This window comes from Carlito syrichta, unplaced genomic scaffold (assembly GCF_000164805.1).
Source record: "Carlito syrichta isolate Samal-C Ts95f unplaced genomic scaffold, Tarsius_syrichta-2.0.1 Scaffold308047, whole genome shotgun sequence".
NCBI lineage: Eukaryota > Metazoa > Chordata > Mammalia > Primates > Tarsiidae > Carlito > Carlito syrichta.
This window is the reverse complement of record NW_007252143.1, coordinates 172,173-178,033: the sequence shown is the minus strand read 5'-3', so window position 1 is coordinate 178,033 and position 5,861 is coordinate 172,173.

Below are 5,861 nucleotides of genomic sequence, written 5' to 3'. Positions count from 1 at the left end.
CACACACACACACACACACACACACACACACACACACACACACACACCCCTAGTTCCTACCTCCTAACTCTTGCTCCCACTGTTTCTAGGGTGGCCCATATTATTTATCATCCCAACCAGGATAGTTTTGATAATAACAGGGGATACTGTTAATAATTATGCTGGGACAGTGGGTGTAAATTGGATGTTCAGTTCAAGTCTCTCCTTTCTTTGATGGCTTATTTCCAGGCAGCTTCTCTAGTAAGTCTGGATTTCCAAGTCTAGATTATACGGCTATATGCCCTTTGCCTTCCCTGACTCAGTGCTGGTCACCTGGGAAACTTCCAGTAAGTGGGTGATGGTTCCTAGATTAGAAGCAGTGGTTCTGCAGCAGGAGAGTCCTTCCCGTTAGTACCAAGAATTGGGCCACAGATTGGGGTATATGATGCCACTCAGTTATTGTTTCTATGCATATGTGTCATATTGCCATTATTTTTGGCTTTCTGGTATCTGAACTGCCTTCTTCTTAGGGAATTTCCACCTTTAAAGCAAAGCATGTTTCTAACTATATACAATTGAAAATGTCAGAGACTTACTTTCTAGCTTCCCTTGGAACCAGGGTGCAGGAGCAAACCATCTGGAATCAGTGGGCAGTGGTTCTAATGATGGTGCCTCACAGCAGGTGTTGGTGGCAGCTCCAGCTGAGATGTCTGCACCTGGTGCTGTGGTACTAGTGGTGGCTTCTCGGGATCAGTTTTGAAACAGATGTGGAGGTCTGCTTCTGGTAGCATGTCTCTAGGCCTGGTTCTCTGGCCCTCCCAGTGACTCTGGGAACAATTTGGCATCCCTTATTATAAAAAATATTAGCCATAAACAAAAGTAGAGAGAAAAAAATCATACAAGGAACCCTAGCCCCTGCATATTCACTAGGGAAATGAAATAAGTATAAAAATTTTTGTTTTACTTTCTTTTATTCCCTCCCTCACTCCACTCTTTCTTTCTGACTCTCTATCTAAAGAATTTTTTAAAATTTTTATTTCTAATACTTCAGTGTGACTCTCTACAACATAAGGCCATTTTCCTATATAACCTATTTTCTTCTTACCTTGAAAATGAGCAGTAATTCCTTAATGTTGTCTAATAATCAGTGTGTATTTCTCTGATTATCTCAAAAATGCCTTTTTGTAGTTGTGGTGAAGTTGGAATGCCCACAAGGTCTACACTATGATTTCAGTTATTATGTCTCTGAAGTCACTTTTACTATGGAATCATCCCATGTTCTTGCCTTGTTTGTTGTCCTGTGGAAGGTCTCACATTCTGGATTAATCTGAGTCCATCCTCATGGTGGTGTTTCAACTTGTTCCTCTGTCCCTGGCATTACTTAGAAACAGGAAATTGATCTGAAGACTTGATTAGATTCAGGTTTAACTGTTTTGAGAAGACTATTTCATAGTGATACTGTGCACTTCACTCTGCATTGTACCCACGACTTCATAATGTCCCTATCCCCACTTTTAGGGCTACTGAACTTGTTCACTGGGTTCAGTTGGTGACAGTCAGAATCCTTCATTGAAAAATTGGGTTTTACTCCTTATAACAGCAAGTAATCTATGAACACTAATTTGACTCTGTATGGATATCCATCTCTTTCTTAATTTTTCACTGTTTTAGTATCAATTGATAATAGTCTTTTCAATATTCTTTAATACATTTCTGCTTAAGTCTACCGAAGTGGTTTGTTTGCAAATAAACCTGATTTAAAATGTAAAGCATGGTTTCTTTTTTGGTTAGAAAAAATTATAACAATTGCTGACTTCCTTATATAGACATAGGATATACTCTCTGATTTAAATAAATAGAAAAATAGATTTAAAGAAATAGAAAAGCTTCATTGCCTTTGTACACGTCTTCAGCTATTACAGATCTCTGCTTGGTCATACTGAGCTTGGGTAGAGAAACTCACCATGAGTCTTGTCTTTGTTTTGACAATACTGGCTGCTGTAAATAATAATAATAATAATTATAACTCAAAAAGTCAGTGGCCTAATGCCAGAGAAGCTTTTTAAAAATAATTATTATTTTAAAAAGTTTTTCTAATTAGCAGGCAGCTTTTCCCCACACAATGATTCCAGGACCCAGGATCCCAGGATCTGCTCGTCTTGACTTCTCCATCCCCAGACCCTGTTGTTTTCTGTATCCAACTGAAAGGGGGAAGAAAGGTTAGAGAAAGCACACTTGCTTCTTACCTCGGTTTAGAGGTCATGCCCAGCATCCTGTTTCCTTTCTGGGAATTAGTCACATGGCCAGTCCTGGTTGCAAGAAAGGCTGGGCAGCCACTTCTTAGGGACAGCTCTACACTGTGGGAACATAAATTTTCACAGACAGTTCTGCTACAACTCTTTCTTGAGCCTGGTTTTAGAGGTATAATCCATAGATATATGCTTTGGGTACCATATCTCTGTACATTTTTCTTTTGTGACGGTCTTTGTGGGTTTCTCTTTTTCCTAGCATTGCTCACCTTGCTTCTATCTGTTTATTCCCTTGATGTCCCTGTGTCCCAGGGAGGGTCTATCTTTAGCTCAGGCTTAGCAAGAACAAAATGAGAAATAGTATATGATCTTTTGTGGAAGGCATGATGTGAGCATGAATCCCTCAAGAAATTGTGACTAACCATAAAAGTTATTTTCTCTAAAGAGTGGACCTTCTTCCTTTAATCAGTGTTTTCACAATTTAGTCATTTCTCTTTTTCCTAACCTCCTTATGAACTTTTCAGAATTTGGCAATAGCCTATAACATATTTTGTATTAAACTTTTAAAGGGAAGCATTAAAACACATTTTCAGAAAATGTATAGATTTCAAACTAAATTATTGGTTTCTCTTATAACATCCTTGCAAATCTTAAATGTCCTATGTTACTGTCCTTTTCTGAAAATAGCATCCTAGAGACAGAGCACCCTATCTATAATGTATATTGCATTGTTTTCCAATAGTTTATATGTCTTCTTTTTCCTCCAACAGGTTTAGAAGCCCCCATATAGAAGGTATAAGATATTATATGTTTTGGTTTCTCCTTGGTCCCTTGCTCAGGGCTGGTCACAAGCATTACTTGGTGGGTTGGTAGACTGCCCTTCAGTTGCCTGGAAAAGAAGTGAATCATGAAGCCTAAAAATCAGCACTTACAAACGCTCAAGCTGTATTTGACTTTGGGTTTGGTGAAATGTTGTAGTCATTCTCCCTGTAAAGAAACTCTATTTTTTCTCTGTTGTACGGAGGCTAACATGCTGTGTAATATATAAATCATGGGCATGAAATTGAAAGACCCTTTAAATGTTCTATAGACAATAACATACATCCAGTGGGGTAGGGGTGCCAGACAAACCTCTGGTGAAGGAAACCAGTGCTGTAACCAGGACGAGTGCTCCCTTGCAGCTGATGGCACTATAATAGCATAAACAATGACAAGTTCCATAAGCATCACAAGTGGGGGAATTTGCCTTGATGTTCCTTCCGGGATCTAATTTAAAGGCACATCTTGGTGAAACTGAGGTCACAAGGGAAGCAGAAATAAGTGGAGAGAAATGCAGTGTGACAGCTGAACTCTCCCAGCTGGCCCAGGGAAGCTGTGTGGCTCCACTGGGAAGGAGGCATTGGTGGCAAGGGACCCTGGAGGATACAGACCTCCACAGCAGCAACCCCTCAGGCCCACTGACACCAGGCACTGCTGAACAGGAGCTGGGCTGAGAAGAGGATTTGGAGCAAGAAGACCCAAGTTTGGGTCTCAACTCTGCCATTTTCTCTAGTCGTATGACCTTGGGCAAGTCCGTGTGCCTCGGAGTGGCTACCTCCCAAAGTGAAAACCAGAGCTGGAGCTAGTGTCTGATCGGGCTGCTGTGAGGATTAAACACAGTCACTCGTCCAAGGGCAGGGAGCATGGCTGACACACTGTCATTTGATAAACAAGGAAGTGCTAGCCAGGGGCAGTTTATATTGGGTCCCCCAGCTGGAATATTCTTCACGTGCAAGGCTTTATTTAGGCTTTTCATTTTGAAAAAAAGACTTTTCCTTTTCCCTTTTAAGATCAGAATTGGACATTTGAATGTGAAAACAGGAGGGCTCATCTGGAACAATGCGTGGGTGGCCTAGTTTCATCTTGCTCTATGGATGAATTATGAATTTCTCAGGTCACCTAAACCTGCCTGCAACTCCAACACTGCTATGAGTTTGGCAAGTGAAGAGCACACAGAGGGACACTTAAATTAGAGCCTGCGGTTCAAGGAGACTCTCAGGCTAAGTGGAGGGTGAAGAGAGCCTGGTGTGGGTTCCAAGAGGTCAGGGAGGCAGCACCTGTGAGTCAGCAGTGACACCTCTGTGCTTCTCAGTCACTGAGCAGAGTGGAGGGACAGGGTATGAACAGAGGCCTGGAGCTCCAGGTGTCACTGAGACCTGTGGTCTCAAAACTCTCAAGAGGAAAGGCTTCCTCCTGAGGGTCCTACACCAGTGAGGGTCCCTGTTCCTGCCTAGCTGGGGGCAAAGTATGTGCCTGTTTATTCTCAAAGCGAAGTTGACTTCACTTTCTTGTTCTAGGAGGTTCTTGTTTTAGCTGAGCCCTGTGATGTCTCTCTCCAAGGAAACAGCAGGTTGTGACCGAGCATTGAGGAAAGAACTGGGGAAGCTGTGTGCGTGGGGTGGACATGTGGGTGGAGGGCTGGGCAGATCTGCTTGCTTCTAGAAATTCTGTTGATCTTCCTGGAAATTGTGTGTTTGTGTGTGTGTTTTGTCTTCAAAAACATCTTTTCTTGTAAGTTGTTGGAAGAAAAGGACTTTGGGCGGGGGGCTTAAAATGGAGTCCTTTTCTGAGACGAGTAGGGTTTTTGTGCTCATGACCATGGTACAATTCCTCCTCCCAGAAGAGGAGTTTGAAGAGAAAGGGAATTTGCTTTGGGGTGGGGGAAGGTGTAGGGACGCACAGATCTGTTCTTTAGGATAAATTAAATGCAAGCCTCCCCTGGAGTCAGTGGAAAACGTTTGCAGCCCTCTGAGGTTTGGAAGATTATGCTGCCATCACAATGCGCTTCATGAGTAGGCCGTGGGAGCAGGATTTAATTTTATGTCTGCCAGGAGATTCTGGCAGTGTGTTTCTGTGGTGTGGAATCATTATTTACAATGAAGCACTTATAGGGAAGTAGTAAAGTTAATGGAGGTTTCAGTGGAATTAGCCTTGTTAAGTTCCCCAGTGACACAGCCGGCTCCCTTCTCTAGTAGCTGGATCTAGCAAGGAGGCAGTGTGCAGAGCCAGGGGAGCTTGGGATGTAGATGAAACCGGGAGGGACCTTATAGCAGTGAGCCCCAGACCTTGAACGCTGCCCTGGGGCTGGGTCCTGTGACAGGGCTGCCTCCCGGCCAACAACCCCTGTTTAACCATACTGTGTGTCCTCGGCCCCAGCAACTCCGTGCAGAGTAAGTGTTGTTAATTCCACTGCCTGTCATTGGCTCTTGCTGCTGCTATAAGAAGTACTGGGACCTGGAGCATGCAGGGGTGAGATGCAAGTCACCCTCATGGAGGCGTGACCAGCCTGCACTGTATGGAAGGAGACTCATTTGGGTGGGCCACATGCTGTGAGATTCTTGGAGTGAAGATCTCTTGTGCAAGGTTGCCATGTCTACTCCTAGTTCCCTGGGCTTAGGAGCTAGGCAGATGTGGGGCTGAATCCAGATTCTGCTTGATGACTTTGCATGTGTTCTGTAGATTCTCAAGTTTCATTTTCCTTATCTCTAAAATGGGGACAATAATTATACTAGTATCATAGGTTGTTAGGAGGACTATGTGACTTATGGTGTGGAAAGAACTTAGTACCATATCAAGGCATGTGCCAGGTCATGC